The sequence below is a fragment of the Crocodylus siamensis genome, chromosome 1, assembly GCF_052110815.1.
Source record: "Crocodylus siamensis isolate JL-2025a chromosome 1, ASM5211081v1, whole genome shotgun sequence".
Taxonomy (NCBI): Eukaryota; Metazoa; Chordata; order Crocodylia; family Crocodylidae; genus Crocodylus; species Crocodylus siamensis.
In genome coordinates, this window is record NC_143395.1 from 255,629,097 (window position 1) to 255,654,714 (window position 25,618).

Genomic DNA, 25,618 nt, shown 5'->3' on the forward strand with positions numbered 1-25,618 from the left:
TAGGGGATTCAAATTTACTATAGAAGCTGACAATCATCAAGAATTCATCTCATCATTGACCTGGGACAAAGACCTAACGGAAATAGGAGTCACACTGTCCTCTCCCGCACCTCAGATTTATCCAACAAAATTCCCCTTTGCAATGAGTTCAACTGTTTTTCAGTGTTTCTCCATCACAATGAATTTGTCTAGTTTGAAGTACATGTTGAAATACAGCAAAACACCCTCTCTCTTACTCACATTTCAGGTTTCCAAGAGAAGTGCCAGAACATGTATGCTATTTTAGTAAGAGTTTAAAGGGCAATATGGTCAGAGAAATCACTATGTAAAAATGACACCTTTTTACTCAATACCTCTGTTCCCTGGGTTCTGAGTCACGTCTGCTTGCTTTAGTGACTGAAATAGATTTGTACTACTTTTCACTCCTCTTTAGTCCTGCAGAACCAACCCAGCAATGAGAGAATTAAATTAATTCTATCCTGGGTCACATGATGTCAAGAGGCTTTCTGGCTAAGTTGTAGCTGCAGAATCTTTATGACTAGTGATGTTGTATGAGCCAAAAGGAACACTGTTTAGCCTCTTAATACCAGGTTAGGCTTGAAGAGTTTTCAATTAGCTAAACCTGCTTCTTTGTTGTCTGTAAACTGTCACAGAAGTCACTAACATGCAGCAAACATGATTGCTCAGAGGCTAAGAACAGACATTGCCTTTGTCCCCGGACAAGTTGTGTCTGTGCTTGTCCTGAAACAGAAATATCCCAGGACGGGTGTGTACACATCACCCTTCAAATCAGGGTTTAGCAAGCAACTGAATGCACTACTACTTTTTTTTCAGATGCACTTATCTTATTTTATCCCAGGACAATGGACATCTGAATGACTGCTCAGATAAAATGGTTTATCTCAAGACAAATGCACTGTCTATTTGTAGCCCTATAGAGTGGCTTTTGAATGTAGAATTCTAATATCAGAGATAAGCTGCATCTAATGGGGTGGCTTAGCACTTGGGCTAGGGACAGACATTCAAAAAGCCTGAGCCTGTATTGATTCAATCTTTGCAGGTTAGTCTAACCTGCCTAGGTTGAACTGGTTTGCAGGTGCACAGACATTCCTTCTGGACTGAGGAAATGCAGGCACATGCCTACAATGGCTTAGGCTAGAAGCCAGGGAGTGGTAGAGCAGCTCTCCCTTCCCTTCCACAGTCCTGAGCTGATGGGGTGTATGGCCAGGCCCTGGCAGGACGCTCTGATTAGGGAGAAGTTTAAACCCATATCCTGCCTGCACAGTCCCAGGCTTTTCCCTGCTTGCTGCTCAAGGGGCAGGAGTGTTGTCAGACCCCAGCCTCAGACTAGCACTCTGAGGCAAAAGCAGGGTGCACACATCTGTTGATGATACTGAGCTTTTCAATATCCCTTCCCCTGCTTCTTCATACTGTCTGCAGCAAACCTGACAGGGGAGGGAGCCAGCAGGGGGCTGATAACACAGAGTTTATTAGCCATCAACAAAACAAAAGCCTCTATCATTAGTTCAAGCTCTTCTTAAATATCTTTTTCTAAGTAAGGAAGGAAGGGACATTACCAGCTGACCTGTTGATTAGCTTCAAAAAGCCCTAAGGGGACACTGTCCTGTCTGCCTTTGTCCTGTAATAGTGAAATTGGAGACATATAAGTTTATCAGGGGTGACCACCAGGATCTGGGGGAACGTCTGTTCACCAGAGCACCCCAAGGGATGACAAGGTCGAACGGTCACAAACTCCTGCAAGACCGTTTCAGGCTGGACATAAGGAAGAATTTCTTTACTGTCCGAGCCCCCAAGGTCTGGAACAGTCTGCCAGCGGAGGTGGTTCAAGCGCCTACATTGAACACCTTCAAGAGTAAATTGGATGCTTATCTTGCTGGGATCCTATGACCCCAGCTGACTTCCTGCCCTTTGGGCAGGGGGCTGGACTCGATGATCTCCCGAGGTCCCTTCCAGCCCTAATGTCTATGAAATCTATGAACCCACAGCAGAGTCCAGCACTAGAGAAGAATATACCCCTACGTTTTCATTGTTATATAACTGTTTCTTATACTCAGTCAAGCTCTCCAAATTATCGCAGAGAAATTAAAGTGGTTCATACACCATACTTGGGTATTTTACAACGTGGGTGAAATTCACTTGCTGTGTATAACGTCAACAACATCTGAACATTTTTAAAACTCAAATTCATATTTTTAAGGCATGTTGTTTCCCTTAAAAACAGAAAATAATCTTACTAGAAGAAGTGCAGTATACACCAGTTTGTTTAGTTTTAATATTGTTTTAACACTGAAAAAATCATTTTGGTTAATATTTTCAAATGTCATATTTTTCTACTGAAGTTCAAATAGATATTGCAGCAGAAAGCATAAAATGCCTGTTTCTTTTTCTATTCTTAGTGAAAGCACTGTAGAGAAACAGTTTGTGGGCTTATCATCTGCTCAGATTAACCATTATTGCTGCTTTGATAGTGTGTATATATTTCTAAGCAGTGATGGTCACCCAAAACAAAATGGCTTGAAAGTTATCTGTATTAACACGATCTCTACACATTAATAAAAACGCTGTCAACCTTAAAAGGAAAACATTAAATGAACAATATGACATCACTAAATAATTTAGATTTAAAACTTTCAGTTGATCTTTTTATCATAACATGCTTTTTGTGAAATCTACCTGAAGCAGCCACTGGCATCCTAGGCCTCAATCCAGAACCTACTTCCATCAACTGGGGATTTTTCCATTGACTTCAGTGGATTTGGGTCAGTCCTTAAGGAAACAATTCTAACATTCGCATTCCAGCAATACTCCTATTGAGTCAACATGAAGTTGCCTGAGTAAAGATGGAAGAACCAAGATCTTAGGATCTGACTTGGACAACCACTTATTTCTATCACACAGCAAATGGCTTTGTTGAAGTGGGGCCCTAATTATCTCTAGTTAGATTTGTTTCTTGTAATTTCAGGACACTGACATATGCATGGGTGGCAAATGATTTAGCTTGTCTTGTTTGCAAGAGATGCAGAGTACACCGGGGGTTGTTTGTTATAAAACTTAAAAATACCAGAAATCTCTTCAATGACATTTTAAAAAATTCCCTGTTTTCATCCAGGGAAAAACGTAAAAGACGTTCTAAGTATACATGGGAAGTAAACTGAGGCAGAATTAGACTACTGTTTAAAAAAAAATCCACTATATATTTCAAAATTTTCTTCTCATGTCAGTAGAACAAATTTGTTCTAACAACTTTATGAAGTTTTGAACTACCAACCACAATCACAGAAAAAAACGTTACAGTGAAAAGTCTTTTTGAGAAATCATGGCTTAATTTTATCATACATATTCCTATAAGAATCTTGTAAATCATTTTTAAAGTAATACCATAAATCCTCAATGAATAATTTGTGAATTTCACAGAATAGTCTATTTCATAAACAGAATTCTAAATCACAAAGTTTATGTCTGCTGTTCAAAATTGACAAAGCTCCCTTAAAAACCTGAATGTAAATTAAAAGACTTTGCTTCTACATATCCAGTAATTTCTTTCCTTATAAATCCAATTTTCTAATAAGGTATGTAAAAATTAAAAAAGGAAAAGCAATGGTGCTGTATTTTGGTTGTCTAACAGGAGTTTGATGACAGGCATACAGGTTTCTCTAGATTTATACAGTACATGGGTTGCACTGTGCCCTGGTGCAGGCAGCTGGTGTCAGCTGCTCCCGGAGCCACTCCACCATGCGCTGGGGTGAGTGTGGACAAGCACAGCCCTGGGCAGAGCGGGGTACGGCACTCACCCCAACCCTGGCTGCAGTGGCCCCAGTAGCAGCCGGCACCAGCTGCCTAGAGCTGCTTGGCTGCACCGTGCTCCACCTGTCCTCCCACCCCTGGGCTCCTTCAGTCCCTACTCACATCTGCTCCTGGGCTGCGCCATGCCCATGGTCCCAAGGCCACTTCAGCACAGGCTAGGGTGAGCGTGGGCAAACAGAGCCCTGGGTGGCGGCACTCACCCCAGTCCCTACTGCAACAGCCCCAGGATGGGACGACACCAGCTGCCTGTAACTGCTGGGCTGCATTGTGCTCTAAACCCCCTGGGGTTCTGCCTGTCCTCACTCACCCCAACTCCTGCTGCAGTAGCCCTGGGAATGGCCGATGCCGGCTGCCTGCACCAGGGCATAGCACAGCCTAGGAGCAGAGGTGAGTGGGGACAAGTGGAGCCCAGGCACAGGGGGAGAGGCAAAACACGGTGCAGCCCAGTGGCTGCAGGCAGCTGGCGCCAGCCACTCCCAGGGCCACTGCAGCCAGGGCTGGGGTGAATGGGGCCATGGCCCTTTCCCCTCCCCCCCACAGACTTACCTGCTTGGGCGGGGGGGTGGGCATCTATGCTGATCACATAAGAGCGAATTTACTTTCCATATAATGAATTATGGGTCTAAATAAGAGTGAATTCGCATATAAAGAACCCGCATAAATCAAGGGATACCTGTAGTTCATATGTATTCTCACTTTTATATAGAATATAGTTTATTAAAAAAATCTGGTATATTTGTCATTAAACTTACAATTCTCTTGCACCCATTTAATTTCATTAAAATAACCACATTTATTCATGGAATGCACTGAAACTTGTAGATTTAAGAAAATGCACAGTTATAAGATCTGTTTTGATTTGAAAAACTTTTAGGATACTGCACCTATCTACTTTTAAGGAGCAAACGATCATAAAATTGCCAACGTACAGTAAAATAGTAAAGCCAGGAAAATGCTGTGATTAGCTGAAGTTAATCTCTAAGATTCATCATTTAGAAGATAGAAAATTACCTATTAAATTGTATTCTGTGTAAGTTCAGTGAATAGGAAAATGGGGCCCTGACCTCAGCAGTATCATAACATTATTATAATATAATTAGCAATAGATAATTGTGCAAAGCCTTAGAACTCCAAACAGTTATGGCTAATTCATGGAGTTCAGTGCAAAGCTAGGAGTAAAAAATTCTTGTGCGGGGGATATACAGTAGGGCAAGCATGGAATAGAAATATACTTCTAACCTACTATAGCATCTGCACATAGTTGCAACCGCTATCACAGCCCAGCTTCTTTGCTCTCCTGTGATTGCGTCCTGTTGCATCCACTTCTTGTAAATTAGGTTGTGGGCTAGGAGACAGGTATTATTCTCTGACCTACTGGATATGCCCTGCCACTCTGTCGTTCCACCTACAAATTCTTGCCCCAGTGCTCTCAAAGGAGGTCACTCCTAAAGTCTTTAAAAAGTTCATCTGAACAGCCTCTCCTATTTCTGCCTGTCAAGGAAAAAGATATCATCTTCATGCCATTGTGGAAACCCCCGAACTCCCAAGTCAGCAGGTTAAATCCACAATTAGGCATATATTAACGTGATCTGATTCTTGGGAATGCTGTGTGGTCATCACTCTGAAACAGCAGATCCCTTATTTCAATCCCTACTTACAGATGTGAACAACTGTAAGCACCTATAATTGAAAGTTTTGGACTAAGGGGTAGATTCTGAAGAAGGTCCCAAGTGCAATGTGACTCAGTGATAATGATTATTTCTAAAACTTGACCTTTTAAGAAAGGTAAAAAATTAATTTATTTAAACGCTATGACATAATCTCAGAACGTGAATAATTTAGTGGTTACTATATATTAGAAGTATAAATAGAAACATGGCAAAAAGTACTGGAAGGACTGCTACTTACAGAATACTTTAACAAATATCTAAATTCCAGCTGATGGACACATGATAAATTAGATCTTCTACCTTGGCCTCCTTAATGCAAAAAATAAGGCCCAGTTCTACAACCACTTGCACAAAAGTACCCTCACACAAGTGAATAGTCCAACAGAGTTCCATGGGACTTCTCATATAAAACTGACTGTAAAATCAGGGTTTTATTTTTAAACTGTTCTGCAGCAGTGTACTTTGCATCTCCAGATAAAATGAGAACATATGCTTATTGCCTTCTATTTGATAACGCATCATATAAATATTAATTATCTTCTCAAAAAAAAAGTGTGTTTTATTCTGGAGTAAGTTTCTCCTACTGGAAGAAAGTTGTTCCAAGAAGGGATTTTGTCTGATGCAAGCAGCATGCAAGAACAATCTTTTTCCCCTTCAGAATTTTTTTAATTAAAAAAGCATTGGCACAGAGCATGTTGTAACACTGCAACTTTGATAAAGGGATTGTTAGGGCACAACCCCATGCTCTATGCAGGCAAATATTTCCATTCAAGTTAATGACAGTTTTGTCACAAATATAAGCGTGGGAATAAGACCTTTTGTAAATCCACTTGTGTTTATTCTAGATCAAATATCATTTTAGTTCTCAGTCAACATGAAAAAATTCTGACTTGTGTGTCATCACAAATAAAATATACCTATATGTGAATCAGTACTATCCATGCACATATTGCATCTGGAGAAGAATATACCCCTATGTTTTCATTGTTAAATAACTGTTTCTTATACTCAATCAAGCTCTCCAGATTATACATATACTATACATAAATAGAATAGGTTAAAATGCAGTTTAAATATAACAGATTATGTCCGCAGCTCCATATTTAGATATACCCTTTAATTTTTTTCTGTTACCTACTTTTTACTGACATTTAAATTTAGCAAAGTAATTTTAGACTGCTGGCTTTCTACCTACACTAGTCTTACTATCCTAGCAAGTAAGCATATTAAATTTTGCCCTCCTACTATGCAGCCTTGTAGCATGCCAAATCAAATGTGAACTCACAGGATACAAACATGAATTGTCTATTTAGACAAAATTTTCAATGAAGTTTGACATCACTGCAAGTTTTACCTGACTATAAAGTGTAGGACCAGGAGCACGCTGGGAACAAAAGCACTCTATATGTTGTGAAAGTGACCAGTTTGGGACTATAATGAAAACCAGAGTGCGGAGATAAGATATTTCTTCCAAGCCGTAGATAAACATTAGTCTACTGGAAGCTGAAACTGTCTTACTAAAAAAAAATTCTGAGCAAGACCATTTAAAATTAAACAGTAGGGAAAGTTTCACATACAAAATACAGGCTAAAAAAAATAAGTGCTAGAAAAATGCAGTGTGAATTATTAGACGCACAGAATTAGGTCCTGCATTGTTGACCTCAGTGGAAACTAGATCAAGCCAGAGGCCTTCTCTGCGCACATTCTCTACAGGTAGGTTTCTTCTCAAGGTAGTCCCTTGGACTTCCATAGGATTCCATGATTAAGGCTAGGTACAGGCATTCAAAAAGGCCAGGGCAGAATCGAGCTAAGGCAGTTTTCTGTTAGCGATATAGTTTAGATTGGCAGCAAACAGAACACACATTTGCCCTTCGGTGCAGGGGCTAAGGGATGAGGGACAGAGGGAGGGCCAAGTCTTAGACCAGGTTCCACCATTTTTAAACCAGTCGATATGTGCCAAACTTCTGTTCTGTTAAGGTTACAGACCAGTTTCTGATCACTTATATCAGTAAAAGTGTAATGTCTGTACCCGGCCTAAGGGACTACTGTTTGACCCTCTATCTATCCCTCCCAGAAAAACATGCCAACTTCAAAAAACCCTGAAATGACAATAATTAAAACATTTGTAAATGATCTTTTTAGTGAAAGGGGCCTGTTTCAGTCTCAGTGCTTTTAAGTAATTCTGCTAATACTTTGTATTAAGTCTTCCATTTTTTAATAACTGCAGATGGAAAGAAAGAAAAGAAAAGATGTTTGGAACCTCTGGATGCCATCACCACTGTAACAGATTTTCAAACGCTTTGTCCCTTACTGAGTAGGCACAATCAGGAAAGAGAAGAAACAGTGCTTTGCTGTGTACGTGGATACCATCGAAAGTGCATCATAATGAACTACTCTGTAGAGAGGAAACTAATCCAGTTAGGCTTATATTTAGAGAGTGGAGTGTTAGCAGTTTGGGTGAAGCAAAACGGAAGGGATTTGCCTTATCGATGGTAAGGTGTTTAGCTCATGTGATGCTGCTCAAACTAATTGCTTTACAAGTTGTTATCTTGTATTTCTTTACACAGTTATATGTGTATGCCCAAAATAAGCTTCCAAAATGACAGCAAGTACCAAAGTCACATCAGCACATTACACAGGTCATGGTACAGATCCAACAAAGAATATTTTCAATATTAATATGCTTTTTAAAATACAGATTTCAGAGAGAAAAAATACGCTGTAAGAACATACAAATGAACAACTTTGCAACAACAAATTTCTTCCTTTGTGAAGTTTGTGACATTCTGAATTTTACTCTCATGCTTTATATCCCTGAAACCCCTCAATGGAATTAATGTCTTGGATTACTGGAGAGTCTGGCAAAGAATTCAAAGCAAAACTTGTTAAAAGTATTTCAGAGAGCTGAAAAAATAAAGGTGGCGGTAAAAAAATAAAAGTAGCTGAAAAAATAAAAGTAGACGGCACTACAAACTGTTAGGAGAAGGATGCATCTATAACAATGTAATCAAACTGTATATTTATAGCTAAAAGACTACACTAAGTATAACAAAATTCGAACAATAGTTTAGCAGGAAAAAACACTAATCACTTCTAGAACCTAAACTGACAGATCATTTATAAAATTCTTGTAACATGTAACTCTATCCAGTACTATAAGATTTGTTTAACCCTTGAGGATATATTGAGGAAGGTGGGGATGGATGCTATTCAAAGCTCTAAGCTTTGAAATGTTTTCCGAGCTGAGGAATTTTTCCCTATAAAGTTTTTCCCGGAGTTGTAGTAAGCTAGCTATTGTTAGCATATTTGCCTATGAGGCAGAAATAAGGACTGGAGTTATCATTTTGATCTACAATCTCTACTTTTTTCAAAAACTTCCTTTCAGAAATGGATAAAACATTGTTCATCAAAAATATACTTGTGCCACATAATATTAATAATAGATTGGCTTGATTTCCATTTCCTATTTTTTTAAATGAGAACGGTGTTAGACACTCCATGCAAAGTTTCTTCCCTCTCCTGATCAATTATAATGTATTACTTTAAATAGGTAAGGTTGGAATTATATCTAATAGATATATCCTGATTATATTTTTGCTTTCTTGATCTAACCAGACACGGTCTGTCTTATTTCTTAAATGAAAGGATGGGGGTCAATAAAGGGTTAAAACTAAGGAATGTGACAGTTCTCCATGTGCAGTCCATACACTTAACTATCTGACTTTCCCTAGTGGGGAAAGTTACATGAGCAGAATGCGATTTATAAATTATTACTCCAGCACAAAAGCTTTTGTTAAATATGCAGAATGACATTTAAAACAAAATTAGACTTTTGACTAAAAATTAAGAATTCACATGTACAGTGGAGGTCAGAGTAAGCACAGGGATGAATGGAAGTTTATTCTAGTTGTAACCAACAATTTTAGCTTTTGTAAATATGATTGCTCACGCTCAAAATTCTACTGGGAGGCCATCTGATCATTTGAGTAGAGTTTCTGTATCAGTGCACTTACTCTACCATGTGCCACAACCCATTCTGAATCTCCTTAGATAGATAACTTCAGCGCAGGGGTGGAGGAGAGATGTGCAGGGAATAGCTCTCTATGTCCCTTTAGTTTGTGCATGCTCAAGAGCTATGTGATTTTTAAAAAGGTACTGTCGGCATCAGTGAATATAATGATGGATTGTACAGGGAGGAGAAAAAGAAACCGAGGAAAAAAAACCTGGAGCTGCTAATACGAAATGGGGGGAGGGAGGGAGCAGAATGGAAAAATCATGGGCAAGCAATAAAGGGTATTAAAACAGCAGAAGGATGAACAAGGTCACACTGGGGACAGTGAATGTGACACACAGCCCCCCCCGCTACACCTTCCGGGTATGGCACAACTAATGAATTAAGTCTGCAATTACCTTGAAACCAGGTATACATGCAAAGCAGAAAAACTCTAGCTAGCTATGAAGTTAGACCTGGAAAATATCCCCAAACTTTACAGCCAGTGGCCAGTAACCAGACCTATTTCCACAGAATCCTAAGACATGCTTTTCTCCCCTACCCTTTTGTGGGATCAAACAAAAATAAGGAGCGCTTTAGAAATGGATACATTCAAGACACCAAGTTGCTTGAGGCAGGAGGGCTCCAGAGAGTGGCTGAGCAAAGTACCAAGGAGGTCCAAAGAGTCTCTTCTCCCTTGGCAGTGCTATATATCATCCCTTGGAGGACACATTTTAGGGTGATGCTGTGCAACTCCCCCCAACCTTGCACATGCTTTAAAGGACACTTAACAGCTTCTGCTGTTTGGGGGGGAGGGGGTTGCAGCATTTTAGTCCAAGTCAGGCAAAATAATCGTCCCATTCTACTGCCACATATTAAATTCATAAGCGGGAGGAGGGATATCAGGATGACCTGCCTGGTCACAGGAAATGGGGGGGAATCCTCTGCACTAGCTTCACCTTGCAGTGATGCTGTGGACAGCAAGGCTGTGAACCCCGCTTCAAACCATGCACGTGCCTTAAAGGAAACTTAACAGCTCCTGCCATACAATGTTTGGAAAGCAAGGCTGTGCTCCACAGCCAAGAAACTTCATGGGATCCCAATATCCTCAAAAAGGAGGGCAGGAAGGGACCACAGGAGGTCATCTAGTCCAAAGCCTGCAAGTATATAAGGGGTGTGCACTGGGAACGCCTGTTCACCAGAGCACCCCATGGGAAGACTAGGTCCAACAGTCACAAACTCTTGAGGAGGACCGTTTTAGGCTGGTCATAAGAAAACACTTCTTTACTGTCCCAGTCCCCTGGGCCTGGAATAAACTCCCCCCGAAGGTAGCGCCCCCCCGGCGGTGCAAGGCACCTACTCTAGATGCCCTTAAGAAGCACTTGGATGCCTTACTTGCCTATCTTGCTGGGATCATTTGACCCCTGCCCCTTGGGGGGGGGCGGACCCCATGACCTTGCCAGCTCCCTTCCAGCCCTCACATCTAGGAAAGTAGATGGGCCTCAAAGCGGGACCGGACCAGCCCAGCCCAGCCCAGGCTTTGTCTAGCGGGGTCTTCGAGCCCTCCTAAGGATGAAGGCTCCCCCACCCGCACGGGCAGCCTGTTGCAGCCCCCTGCCCCCGTCCCGGCAGCTCCCTGCCCCGCTCCCCAGCCAGGTCCCAGCTGCTCCCAGCTGCGGGCTGCTCCCCGCGAGAGGGAGGCACTTACCGAGCCGGGCCGGGCCGAGTCCAGGGCAGGGGGAGCAGGCAGTGGCGGCCGCCGGCGCCCGCGCCTGTGTGCGAGGGGAGGGGGGCAGCGCCGGGCTGCAGCCGCACACTGACTCACCCCGGGCGGAGCGGGCTCAGCCCATAGCCCTGGCCCCGGGCTCAATGAGGCTCTTTCTTTCTCGCCAATCCGGGACGAGGGCAGCCGCCAAGCCCGAGGCTCTTCCCTCGCTGCCCGCCCGGGCTCCCTCCCACCCGCAGGGAGGCTGGGCCGGGGGAGGACGCCCTCCGGGGGGGGGACTTGAACTTGACCTGAGGAGAAGCGCCCCCCCTCATGTAGAGCCTCGTGAGGCAGCACGTCCCCGCGCACTGCCCCGCCTCCAGGGCAAGGCACGTCCCCTGCACCCGAAAGCTTGGAAGAGAACCGGGGGGGTTGGGTCACCCCCCCCCCGACTCTTGGAAGAAAAAGATCTGGGATTCAAAGTAGGGGCTGAGGCTGCGCCTGGCAAGGGAAGGGGTGGGGGGGGACACATCCAGAGCTGAGGAAGTGAAAGGACCTTCTTCTTGCAACTTCTTGTTCCTCTTGAAAGCAGGCAGCCAATGCGGGGGGAGAGGGGGGGGCATTGGGAAGTGCTGTGCATCGCACCAGTGCTTTGAAGGCTCCTCGCCCCCTCCCCGGGGCTGTAAGACGCGGCTTACCGCGGGGCCCGTCCTGCCCGCCCCGCCGGGCTTGCTGTCCCGCCGCCCCGTGCCAGGTGCCGGGAGCCAGCGCACGAGGAAGAGAGGGGGAAGCAGAAAAGGGGGGGACGCGACGGGGACAAAACAAACGCCAAGGCGTATTCCTTTAATTAAATAATGAGGATAATAACAATGATGATGATGATGACGATGAAAAAGCGCCTCCGTTTTGTCAAGCAGGGCTACATAATGGATTAATTGGTGGCTATTAACATGCCGTTTTATTGCGCCGAGCGCACAGAAGTCTGATTGTGAGCGAGGAGTGTTTTCAATGAGCGCGGAGTTATTTTAGCTGCAGACATGTTTACATTTCTGTGGTTGAGTCTATAACTTTCTCTTTTTCTTGCTTCAGAAATCTGGTCCGTGAAGCAGAGCCCTGAGCGCCCAGACATTCCGAAAAGTCTGCCAAAATAATGGGGGGGGGGAGGGGGACACACACGCACGCACACACACACACACACACACACAGACCCCCAAGTCTGGGTCAGGCTCAGGGCTCAGTTAAAAAAGCCCTCCTCGCTTCTTTCCCCGGTTAAAAAGCCTTCGGGACTCCATTTCCTGTTTGGAAGGGAAAAATAATAATAATAATAATAATAAAAAATAAAAAAAATAAAAAACCCCAAGTGGGTCTAGGACTCATTTGAGACACTGCCCAGGCTGGGATTGGGGATAGGCTCCGAGGAGCCTTAACTCCAGAGCGGCCAGAGGGCACATGGCAAGGCGTGAATGCGGGCTTCCCACCAGTGTCCCTCCCACTGAAAGGAAGCAGATGGGTGAGATCGGGCATATACCACACACACACACCCCACAGATTTTTGAATGACTGGGGGAAAAAAAAGAAGCAAGGAGAAGGACCTACAGGTCTGAAGCAACAGCTGGTAGAGAGGGCACGACACAGTTGCCCAGTGTTGATTCACTGCCATCAATTCGTGTCCATCGATCGCATCGTGTGCCTCCGGGGTTCCTTTCATTGCAGAAGACTGAAGACCTGACTGGGCCTAATTAATGGCTAATAATAATAACAACAGCAATAACATCAATATTCATATTAATGATAATAATGATCATGATGACTAATAAAAATGATGCCAATTATAATGATAATAGAAATGATGATAATAGTGACAATGGTAATAACAAAAAGGATTATAATTATGATAATATTGATAATGATCATAACAATGATAGTGATAATGATAATGGTGATGATAATGATAATAATGATAACAATGATGATAAAGATTAAAGTAATAACGATGATAGTGATGGCAATGGTGCTAATAATGATAATGATAACATGTTTATAATAATGATAATAATACTACTAATAAAAAGGATAGTAATGATGATGATGATAATAACAATGATAATGATGACAGTGATGACACTGATGATAACAGTGAGAATGATAATGATGATAATAATAATGATGATAGTGATGGCAATGGTGCTAATAATGATAACACGTTTATAATAATGATAATAATACTGATAATAATAAAAATGATAGTAATAATGATGATAACGATGATGATAATGATAATGATGATAATAATGATAGTGATGACACTGATGATAATAGTGATAATGATAATAATAACAACATGATTATGATAATAATATTGATAATGATAATAGCAATGATAGTAATAACGATGAAAAGATGATGACAATAGTGATAATGATGATAATAATGATAAAAATTATAATAATGATAATATTGATAGTGATAATGATAATGATAATAGCAATGATAGTAATAATGATAACGCTGATAGTAGTGATGCTAATGATAACGATAACAATGATGATAATAATTACAATAATAATGATAATGATGGTAAGAATAGTGATAATGATAACGATAACAAAAAGTATTATAATAATGATAATATGGATAATGATCATAACAATAATAATGATGGTGATAATAGAAATGATGATAATGATGATGACAATAATAATAATAATATCAGCGCAATGTAATTTGCCCTGTCTCTCTCCCCAGCACTGTATGTGCTATGGCGAGGATGGGTTATGTAGCTTTATAGCTCTACAATACGAATAGTTAACTTGGATACCTCCTCCCAGTACCACCCGTCCAGTTTCCTGCTTGAGATGAGCAGGGCTGGGAATTGAGGACAGAAAGGGACCAGTCAGGATTTCTGGTCCCTTGCACTGAACAGGGGACTCAGGAGGAAAGGAGGGATGCTCGCCCCTGCCACTGGGGAACGGGAGACTCCGCCGCTGGAGCGGGCGCGGGCTGCAAAGGGCTCAGAGGCTGCAGGTCCCTCTGGAGCCGGTGGGGGAGGTCCGGCCTGCCCTGCGGTAGACACAAAGCCCCGTGCCTAACTTCTCCCCTCGGCTTCATGTGAAGAAATAGGCTTTTTGCGCATCCTGATGCGGATCTCTGAATGAGACAGGAGAGGGAGAACGCTGAGCAGACCCGTGCTTGCAGCAGGCAGAGGGTTTGTCAGCCCCATCCTGCCTCTCTTCAGCTCCCTTTTTTAATGTCTTCTCTTTTTTACATGCCCCGTGATTCTGGGACCCTTCACTTCTGAAGGAGCCAGAAAACCTTATGATGTCCTAATGCAAAAGAAAAGAAAAGAAAAGAAAAGAAAAGAAAGCACCTTGGCCCAAAGATGGTTTATATTAATTTAAGTATTGGTTCCTGGATAATGTCAGGCCCCTTTCTCAATGAAATGTCCTGAGTGGGCTGTCACACCTGCTAAATATAATCCTCTCTTTCTTTTGATATTCTGTAAAGGGCCTTTCAAGGTTCACATCCTCCAGTCTGCAGATTTAATTGCCTCATCTAGGTTTTTAAAAAGCCTTGTAAATTTCTGACTTTTTTTTTTTGGCTTCTTTCAAAGCTGAAAGGGAGCCTGAGTGAAGATGTGAGGGCTGCAACTCAAAACAATAGCTAGTGCTTGCTATTTCATGTAACACTGAGGCTGTTAGGAGTAATAAAAGTTCTTGCTTAGTCGTCCTACGTGTTCTGTTCTTTGGGCAGACACGTCTTGAGCTGGTTTTTATGAGTTAAATATGAAAATAGTAGCCTATTTCACTAGGGTAAATGCACACCAGGGAGGAAGTCACAGATTCTGTTTTATAGGAAGTAATGGAGTGAGATTACCCACACTAATATACTTAAATCTTTGGAGCACATAAATCTAGCAGGAAGAGGACCCAAAATGAATCTCCCATTGAAACAAAAAGGAGAGCAATACATTAAGGTAGCTGAAGATCTACCAGTCCCTGCATATCAGTGGCTGCAAATCTGTGCAATGCAAAGCTACAAGGATTCATTCTGTAGAGTAGCAGAAGGCAAAGAGGGGAATTATGTTTTCTTATGAAGAATAGGTGGGTTCCAGGGACAGCTAAGCAATGTTGTGGCCCATTTTGCTTTACTGGGTCTAAAACTCCTGCACCATAGTTGGACTTGGGTTAGTTCTTTTGTGTGCACAGCAGGTCCAATAATGGTTTCCTCTGTAATGTGGCACAGGGTATAATTCGCATCAGGTTGCCAAATGCCCAGAATCAGAGGCTATTAAACACATTGTACAGCTATCACTGAGCTCTCCTTATACAAAAAGGATTGGGGAACCTCCATTTGTGCAACAGCAGCAGCAACCTGGGATCTGCCTGTGCGTAGCCTTCATCAAGGGCTTCATTCTGTCACAAGGATTTCTTCATCCTGTCATGAGGATGTCTTCATTCTGTCACAAGGATTTCATAAGGAGAAACAATATTGAAATTTCTAATTTTGAAAAATAAACTGTAATTAAAGAGATCTTCTAGGATTCTTTCAGGAGGAAAGGATGCAATACTGGCACAGCTGTCAATTTCTTTTAAGCCCAATTGATTTTAATTGTTCCTTGTACATGTCACTTCCAGTGTTGATGGAAGAATATGTGGTCCAGTCACTTGGGACCTGATTTTCAAAAGTATAGGCATCCACAACTTATATATCATACTCAGAAATGTCACCGAGTCTTTCCCTAATTACGTAAATGGAAATGGCCACTTCTGCAGTTACTACCCTAATATGAAGACTGGTTGAATTATTTAAAAAAAAGGGCAAGGTGGAGATGAAATTTTTATTCACATGTTCCAAACTGCTTGTCATTATATTTTATATTGTATGACATCCCTTGTATTTTGCACTTAGCAAAGTCCTGAAAGAATAAAAAAATCCAAGCAATTATAGCTCATTAACATTTTATGTGGCTAGCCTGCTATCTGTGGGCAGTGAAGCTAATTTCATTTCAACAGAATGGACTTCCATCCTTATGCAACCGCATGGAGTTGCCCACACTGGCCTCTTCAATGGTGTAAAAGGAATATAGTCTGGAACCTATCAGGCTAAAGATGGCTGATGGGTTTATTATTGTTCCAGCTTCCCTCCTCTTTAACTGGGTGACAATAATTCTACTCTTCATCTAGTGGAGTTCACATTGTCAGGCAGTTGTTAATGGACTAACCTCTGCTCCTTAAAATGCTGTAGAAACCCTGCTGAATATCAGTACTTTCTCTCCGGAAACCAGTTACTTGATCCTGTTCCTACTCAAAGAAATAGAAATTTTCATTTAGTTAATAGGAGCATTAATTCTTGGCATTAAGGCTTCTTCTGCTTTCCCATTAAGGCAGTGGGAAAATATTCACATACTTTTCACCCTTTATTTTTTTCACAAAAACTTTAAAACTGACAAGCAATACTGAAATTTCTCATTTTGAAATATAAATTGTTATTAAACAGATTTTCTAATATTCTTTCAGAATGATAGGACTGGATAGTGGCACAGCTGTTGACATTTTTTTACCAAATTGATTTTAATTGTTCCACGTATATGTAACTTTCAGTGCTGATGGAAGAATATATATGTTCCAGTCACCTGGGACCTTATCTTTAAAGATATAGACATCTACAATTCCCATTGACATTAATAGGTATTGCAGGGATGAAAACTTGGTTCCACTGAAGTCAAAGGCAAAATCTGACCCTAACCCATAGCCCTAACTTTTGCCCTTTTGCCTCATTTGTGATGAACGCCTGCTCTTTTATCGAATTATCTTTGATAAGGGTTTAATGCCTGTGCCTCTACTTTTCCATCTGTAAAATAAGAGGGGTTCACATTTGTTTGTTTAGCACTTAAGAGTCACAGGTTTTAAGACCAAAAGAAGTAATTACAATAAATTTCTTACCTCTTGTGTAATAAACCCCAATAATTTCTCCCGTTCATTTCTATACTGAGCCCACACTTCCACTGTACCTGTAAGTTGACGACTGAAAAGTATTCCAGATTTTCTGAGTACCAAAGAATGTGTAGGATAGGCAGGGATCTGTAAGTCAGGTCTCAAAAACTGTTTGTAGCCACATCACTAGCCTGTCATATGGGTTTTAGGGCAAAGCATTTACCCTCTTTGTAGTAGGATTTTAACAGATGTAAAATCTGCATATGTTGAGTCTAATTCTTAAATACACTCTCAGATGAAACAAAGTTCTGTACAAGTAAAATAGTATCTTTTATTAATAACAATTTTCAATAAAATAAGAAATACATGTTTTAGTATCAGTATATGAAGATAAATATGACCTGTATCTGATCCATATACACAAACATTTACGTATACATATACATATATACGTGTGTGTTTGAGTATTGATGTGAAAGAAACAAACACAATAGTAGTGATTAACTTCCTCATTGAAATGAAAACAGGTTACATTTATCCTATAAAAAATTAACCTCTAACTTCAGGCAACTTTGTGATAGACAACATATCAATATTACCTCTCATAGGTATGGATGGCATTCATTTAAAAGGTTTTCTTTTGTAAAAATGGCATTTAAATCAAGGTGGATAGAAAGACATATTAATACACCTTCTACTGTCAAATAATATGTTTTTTTAATTTCAGAAAAGATGACTTTTGAAATATTCATTAAGTGTGCACAAGTAGGACACTGACATTTCTGACTCCCTTTGACAAGACCCAAAGATGACTATTAATTCAGGGAAGAGATACAATTCCTCTATATTACTGTTACTGAGTAGTAAAAGATAACATTTCATTAGGAGAGAAATAGCAGCTAAATGGATCAACTATGTCCTAATCAGAGTTCTACACCAATCAGTTATGGAGCCTTTGTGACCAGTTTTGGAGTATTTTAAACAATTTTCAATCAAACAAAATTGGTGATTTTATGGTCTTTGCTCAAGCTGCTGCTTAGGTTTAACAAATGGAAAATACGCTGAAAAAGCCTGGCTCAGCGCCCATTGGACTCGACAGAAAGACACGGACTGATTTCAATGGTCTTTGAATCAGGGCCCAAACTGTTGATGGATGAACCTCAAAAGTTGCAGAGGTTTGACATGGAAAGTCATCTGGAAGGTTTGGTACTACTACTCTGAACCTTAGCTCAGCCTCTTGAGTCAGCAAAACTGAGCTAGAAAAATGCGACATAAACATTTCTTCTTTTTGTATTTTGATACTTCTTTTTCCTCAGAAAAAAAAATTTATTGACAACAAAAGGCATAAAAACAACAATAAAGAACAAAAAGATAACCACACTTCTTCCTCTTATTATTATTATTATTCCAAAAAAAATCATTTTTCGTTCACTTTCAGAGTAACTTCTTATGCCATATTTTATTTTATCCAAAGCATTTTTACTATAGTAATTGCAAATTAGTATTTTATACCACTTCCTAAATTCAAAGAATAACTAATCAAAAAATGAATAATCTCAGAAACATTAAACATGCATTTTCTGAAGAACTATGAACTTTTCCAGTCACATGGTAACATTTTTAAAATGTAGAGACAAACGTTTAATTTTTTAGGAGGCTTAATGACAAAAGGTCAGGCAAGACAGTGATACAGCATTACTTCTAAGATGTGTATTAATTTAATAACAAAGAATTTAAGTAGCTTGTTACTTTGGAGCCAGCCCTTGCATCTTAATATAAACAGTCCTAATTTGCCCTCAACTGAGAACTGCATAAGGACAAGTCTGACCTAAAAAAAATGTTTTTAAGTAGTTTGATAAAGAGCAATGAATAATTTTAATACAGTAAAATTACTTGTTTGCGGGGGGGTTTGCACATGGTCTTAAATTGTTCAATTAATCTTTAGTCATCTAGTATATTATGACCTTTGAAAAGATCCTGGCCTAATTTAAAAACCTCCAAAGGACTCAATGTGCAGTAGGGGGGTTGTATAATTTAAATAATTACACTGTTTGGATCATTTCTTTTCCTTAAACTGTTTCTCTATTATATGCAGTCTTTATGTACTTTAGTGATTGGCTAAATTCTACTATCAAGTACACAAAATTTGTTCCAGAGCATAAAAGTGAGTACAAACATTTATATATTGCTCTCTGCCTGGCAGTGATGTGTATGACTGGGAGTGAATGGCATTTAATAGCCATAATTCTGGCATATATGTGTGGTGTTTTACCTATACTCATGTCTATATACACATCTCTATTTATGTACTTTTGCTCTACCATATGTCTCATCTACTTTATTAATCCAGCACAGGTTTCCAAGTCATTTCTTTACTGGTTGTATCAAGACACAGAACAGGATACTAACGTTTTATATATCTATAGAGAGACACACAGGGACATATATAATCTGAATTTTCACATCAAATTTATGACTAGTGATCAAAACCGTATGTATATCCTAGAAATACTGTATGCCAGATATATAGTATTCATATTACAGCATTTTTAGGATGCATGTGTGTGTGTTTATATATGCACATGCAACATACAAACCTCTTGTACATGGTAAGGCAACCTTTTGCAGCACCTGGTGACATGTCATATACCACACTGATTTAAAAAGTATATCATAAAGGTGAATTTTCAGAAATCATACTACCTTTGTGGAGGCCTACCCCTCTCCTCAACTCATATAGCATATCTTGTACTTCACTAAGAATCATGCCAAAATAAATTGCAATCTCCTTTAGTGTAAACAATCGGTATTTTATTGCATTCTTTCACACACAATTTCTGAAATAATAAAAATGAATAACATGTTTAATTCGTGGCAGTAATTTGTACCAGATAATGCTTGGATTCGCTAGTAAATGAAGACTATTCTGCCTGTCACAGATGAAAAAAACTACATAGTGGAGAAGTATAAATCACTTCCCAGTTTATGGTCTCACAGTTCATCATATAGTATCACAGGCTTACGTGATATTTCTGAATACTAGTTTTGTATCTGAATATCTGAATTAGTTGGAGGATACGTAAAGTCACTTGTATCTAGACTGCTCCCTATCAATTCTGAATCCCTGTGGGTTTATACGCATTGTATATTCCAAAAACTGTATAAATATGGTACACTCATGAAATATGCTTTTGATACTGTGGTTTCAAATTGGAACATAAGTACAAGTACTTAGAACCAAACCTCCCTTATTTTGTCAAGCCACACACGTAGCATAGGTGTGCTAGACACAATAATCTGTCATAAAGGGCTTGTGAAGGATGACAGTATACCAAGGCAACACTGCCGTTTAGCATGGAGGCTGATGTGAACCCATTCTATTTTCTGATAACATGTATGTATGAGAAGCAGAGATCAGAAGCAGACCCTTAATGTTTTAGAAAATATTAAAAGGAATATTCCAAAATGTATAATAATACAAGATACAAGATTACGTGCAAGAGTCGCAGAGTGAAATTCTGTAAGGTCTGTGTTATGCAGGTCAAAATAGATTATCATAAGTAGTCCCATCTGGCTTTAAAATCTATTAAAATCTATGCAACATAGAGTAGATATTCTGTGTAAAACCCCATTACTGATCCAAAGCCTGCCAGACACATAGGTATAAATTCTGCATTGACATACAGCCTATGAACCCCCCCATTATAATAGTGGAGCTGGATGGCTAATCACAGTCCTTAATGTAACAACTCCCATAGCTTTTATATATCTATATTTAATTGGAATTAAATTAAAATGGAAAACTGAATGATAAACAGGTCATAGTCAATAGTAACCCAGAAGTGAAGTTTAGCAGAATTGTACTGTTCACTGGGCCTAGTTTGTATATAAAGAGACCCAGGTTTTATTCCCATTGGCTCTTTGTGTGGCCTTCACTAAACCCTTTAACTCTGTGTTTCATTTTCCCCGTCTGTCAAACATTAATCCACCTTTTTAAAATCACTTTGAAATCAGTGCATTTAAAAATGAATTTTTGTTATAATTTTACTGTTGAAGAGTATTTTTAAAGGGCTTGATTTTATTATAAAAATCAATTAAAATGCCTCAGACTTTCTATGAAGTTTTTCATTAGCTTTTTTATTGTTTGTAACTGCTGAAAAAGTTTCAATGATAGCTGGAATTTTGTGTTAACTTCCTATGCATATGTGTAAAAGTATTCTTAAAAGCACATATAATTATTCAACAACTCAACAGTTTTACCTTTTACCATATGGAACAATATTTATGTAAAAGTTTGCTGTTATATATGATTTTTTAAATGAAAGGAAGAACCATTTTTCCCATTTTTGAATATGCTAAATATTCCCAATCAGAAATGTGTGTTTTTTGAGAAAAGATGACAGTCACATAGAAAATATTCAAAAAGCCATGTTTTCAATGGAAAAAAGAGAAAATAAAACATAAGGAGAGGTATTGGAAAAGTGCATATGAAAATAAATATTTTTTAAAAGAAATTTTATCTAAAAATGGTGAATTTCCAAGGCTCTTCCTTTTAAAAGACAGAGTAACTTCTATTTTAGGTAGTTTTGGAAAGGCATATTTATTGTAGCATATATAAAAATGTAGCAATTTTTCAGGAAAATATGCAGAAAAGCAATTCAGAGAAAGAAAGCCTCATCATTAATTTCTTTTCCCAACTGTATCTTTCTCTGGAAATGAATCATCTTTGAAAATTTTAGCTTATTCACACAATTTAAATCAAACAAGCTACAGTCAAATTTAAAAGCTGGTAAGAGAACATGAAGTTTAAAACTATATCAGACAAGATACAAGTTTCCTGCAGTTATCTGTGAAATCTTTTACTAGTATTTTCGTTTTAGTAAAGATAATTAGTTTAGTCAGGGATTTCATATGTAATGTCCAGGATTAAAACGTTGCACTTACACTGCAAAGTTCTCTGAGACAGCTTTTTCTAATACAAATCTGCTATACTTTAACTCTGATTATAAACATTCTGCATAATATGCACCTGGTCCTGGCATGGTATATATTATTTCACTCCCAAAAACTGCTTTATAAAGAGAACACACTACATTTCAACAGCAATATAACTAATGTAACAGTTTGGGATCTCTTGTGCGGCTTTCATTTTTCTTTCTTTCTTTTTCATCTGAACTGAACCACACCTCTCTAAAAATACTCACTTTGTTAATGAAAACCATATTCTTAAGCAATTTTTTGTGCATGACCTGCTGAAACGCCTGCACAATCTTTAATGTCAGTTTCAGACGACACGTGTCTTATGAAAGTCTGGGACCCAGCTCTCGTCTGGGCCTGAGAGATCTGTCCCACATCTTTATGAGAAAGAGGGACAAAAACTTCTGTTTTTGGCATTTTATATTGGAGTCTGTTTTAAGCTAGGAGAAAAAAAATAGCAACGTAGAGTCTAGACAGAAGAGATTGGGTTGAAATCTGGAAGCTATTCAGTGAGGCTATGGCACATGGCAGCTTGACTGCAGCAAGGGATCACATTACACTGCCTAATTACACATGAAAAATGTACACATCACTTTTCTTAAATGCTTGGAAAAATAGATGTTCAGATGGCAATTGGGAACTGTAGTAAGTGAGCCAGTCATACATAGTTGGAACATTTCACAAATGGCATTTCAAAAGCCTGCATGCTTTTTCACAACGTAATTATTTTTTGTATGTTCATAAAATAAATTCTAAAAATGGTATTCTAAATTTAACGGATCATTGCACTGTAAAGGAATATGTAGAGGTGAAAATACAGCCTGTAAGAATAAAGACTTAGGGCCTTATCCTACTGTCTTTTGAGCCAACAGTCCAATTCAAACAGACTTTTTATGAATGCAGGATTGAGCTCAAAGGCCCCAATTCAGCAAATACTTGATCACATGCTTTATTTTATTTACAAAGCCCCAAACACATCCTCACTCAGTGTTAGAAAATTAAGTGTTTTATACCTTCTGTGGGACTGGTTATATGAATAAAGATAAACATAGCCCCAAGTGTTTGTAGGACCATGGCTCTCAGATAATGTGTTTATGTATTTGTGTCTATGAAATGTTTAGAAAAGGAGAAATTTCTTAGTTAACATTTGTTAGAAAAAAGGTCCTATTTATTTCCTGGTTTGGGCACAAGCCCTAACCCCCACCCCTGCCAAACACACATACACAAACATTGTCTACTGACTTTAGTAAACTGGGTTATTTTTTGACATTGCCCATCTGTTATAAATGCACTAGTTTCAATGATATAGCCTAATAGCGCAGAAACATTTAATTTCATTCAGTCGAAAGGTTCCTATTATTCTCTGGTTTCAATGTAAATGAAAAGGAAAACTGAAATGTCATTTTTAAAGATATGTTCAAAGATTAGATATTTAAGTTCCTCAGCAATAACAAGGTATAAAAACATTGGTTTTGCAGCAAACAATGTTTTAGGTTATGTGTTTCTGTAGAAAAGCCAGCTTTCTGTACATAAATTCACAGCAACAGCAAATATATTGTATATGTTCATTACATCATGTAAGGTCCAAGTCTACTACCTTGTATTGTATAATATTTACTCTGCAAGTAAGTGTTTAAATAAAAGAATTCCTCAGAGTTCTGGAGGGGTGTTCATATCCAAGGTTTTGCTGAGACTCATCTCTAGGGAATAGTTTGCTTAAAGTTGTCTACGCTGTTTTTTTTTTTCACAACTGGTTTTATGTACAGTATTTCAATCTATCTGCTACTTTCTTACAAGGCTGGCTGGCAAGGAGAGACAGAGATGACATATACTTTAGGCCCAAGGGTATATTTCTCTTTCTTTAAGCTGTGAAAAAAGACCACTTAACCTTCTACATTGAATAAGCACTGAAGACAAAGTGAACTTCTGAAACTACCATAGTAACGATGTCCTCAGTGTGGGTGTACAAATGTACAAAGGTTAATGTTCAAATGGTTGAAGTTCAACTGGTTGATTTTCAAATGGCTTAACCACTACATAAGTGCAAAGGGCAGTCTGCATGATTCGTAGACAACCTGCAATGCTAGAAGTACCCAGCTAAGGGGACCCAGAGCATACATCCCAGTGTGCTATGCAGGCGTTTTCTGTCCACCTGGATAGAGGTGACAATAGCCAAGGGCACAGGTCAGGGTCGATCGGCTGCTGCTAAAAGGGATCTCACCTTTCCCTCTCCACAATACCCTCTCCCTCACTCAGCTGTCAGGCTCTCAGACAGCAAACTCATAGGAGACATCCTGTATCTCAAGCCTGCAGTTGCCCCTTCAGCAACCCAATGGATCCTTGCCTCTGTACCACTAGCTGTCAGGTCTAATGCAGATCTTTGCTCTTCAGTAGCTCTCTAGTCCCTCAGGTTGGGGAAGCACCTCAGGCTTCAAGAAAAAGGGGTGGCAAGCAGGTTAGTGGTAGTGTTGTGGGGGTGGATCCAGGGTCTCCAGCTCCTACAGAGTATGGGGGCCAGTAGCGTCCCTGCAGGGGTGTTGGTTTGGGGTCCCCAGTATTGGCTGGGGTGAAAACCCTACATTTTGGGATTGGGAGGGGTGGGATTGGTCTGACAGACCCCCACCCCCTCCTGTCCAAAAACTGTGGGATCCAGTCCTACCAGGACATGTGGTGGTCCAGGTAAGGTTCATGAGGGGTAGGAGTGGGGGCATAAGGAGCCAGGAACAGGAGTTGGGAGGAAGGGGGATGGGAGGGCCATGAACAGGGGTAGAGGCAAGGGGGTGGGGGCCAGGAATGGAGGGGCAGGGGGAGTCTCTGAGAATGGGTCAGGGGCTATGTCAATTTGGGTGGAAGTTTCAGGTCTTGGTGGGGGTGGGATCTCCACAGTTTGGGGACAGAAGGAAGGGGGTTGTTCCATGGGAGGGGATATGGGGAATGGGGGAACCTGACATGGGGGGAGGTGGGAGGGAAGAAAGATGGAGGGGCAGGGAAGGGGGATGGGGATGTCAGGAGTCTCTGGTAATGGGGTGTTGGAGGTGGGTCCAGCCCATGCCTGTGCCAGGTGCAGTATTAGGTCCTGGGGGGTAGGATTCCTATAGTTTGGAGGCAAGAGGGGGCATGGTTGATCTGTCATACCCTGCTCCCTCCTGTCCAAAGCATGCAGGATCTGGCCCACCAGGGCCCAAGACCTTCCCCCTGCCTCCTGCACAGATAAAGTCTGGTAGACCATGTAGGGTCCATGAAGGGAGATTGAAGGGGCTGGGAATGTTGGGGCCGGGGTCTCCAGGCCAGGCCATGTTTATATAAGGGCCAGGAATGAGGGATAAGATCCCTGAATCTTGGGGGCATGTGGGGGGGGGGGGGAGAAGGGTCATTTTGCCAGAATCTGCTCCCTCTTTACAAAAATTGCAGGAATATGTCCCTACCAGGGCTGAAGACCCCACTCGCACTCCCTGTACAGACCTAGACCAAGTCATCTAGGTAGGGTCTGTGGTGGGGATGAATCTGACAGTCTTCA

General features: G+C 40.3%; 1 protein-coding gene and 1 long non-coding RNA gene across 4 annotated transcripts in view; both read right to left on the reverse strand.

Annotated features, from left to right (window-relative positions):
- ERG (ETS transcription factor ERG) overlaps positions 1–11,546 on the reverse strand; it is a 240,033-nt gene extending 228,487 nt beyond the window's left edge. For 2 of the 3 annotated variants that reach the window (XM_090060806.1, XM_090060775.1), the window contains exon 1: positions 11,195–11,546. The gene's annotated coding sequence lies outside the window, so the exon portion shown is untranslated. The remainder of the gene's footprint in view (positions 1–11,194) is intronic. The other variant, XM_090060785.1, reaches the window with a different exon arrangement.
- A 440-nt stretch (positions 11,547–11,986) lies between these two features.
- LOC149874378 (uncharacterized) lies at positions 11,987–16,482 on the reverse strand. The gene is made up of 4 exons (XR_016439931.1): positions 16,413–16,482; positions 15,563–15,647; positions 12,788–12,937; positions 11,987–12,486 (listed from the first exon to the last, which is right to left on the reverse strand). It is a non-coding gene; the product is annotated as an uncharacterized LOC149874378 (long non-coding RNA).
- Positions 16,483–25,618: the final 9,136 nt, after the last annotated feature.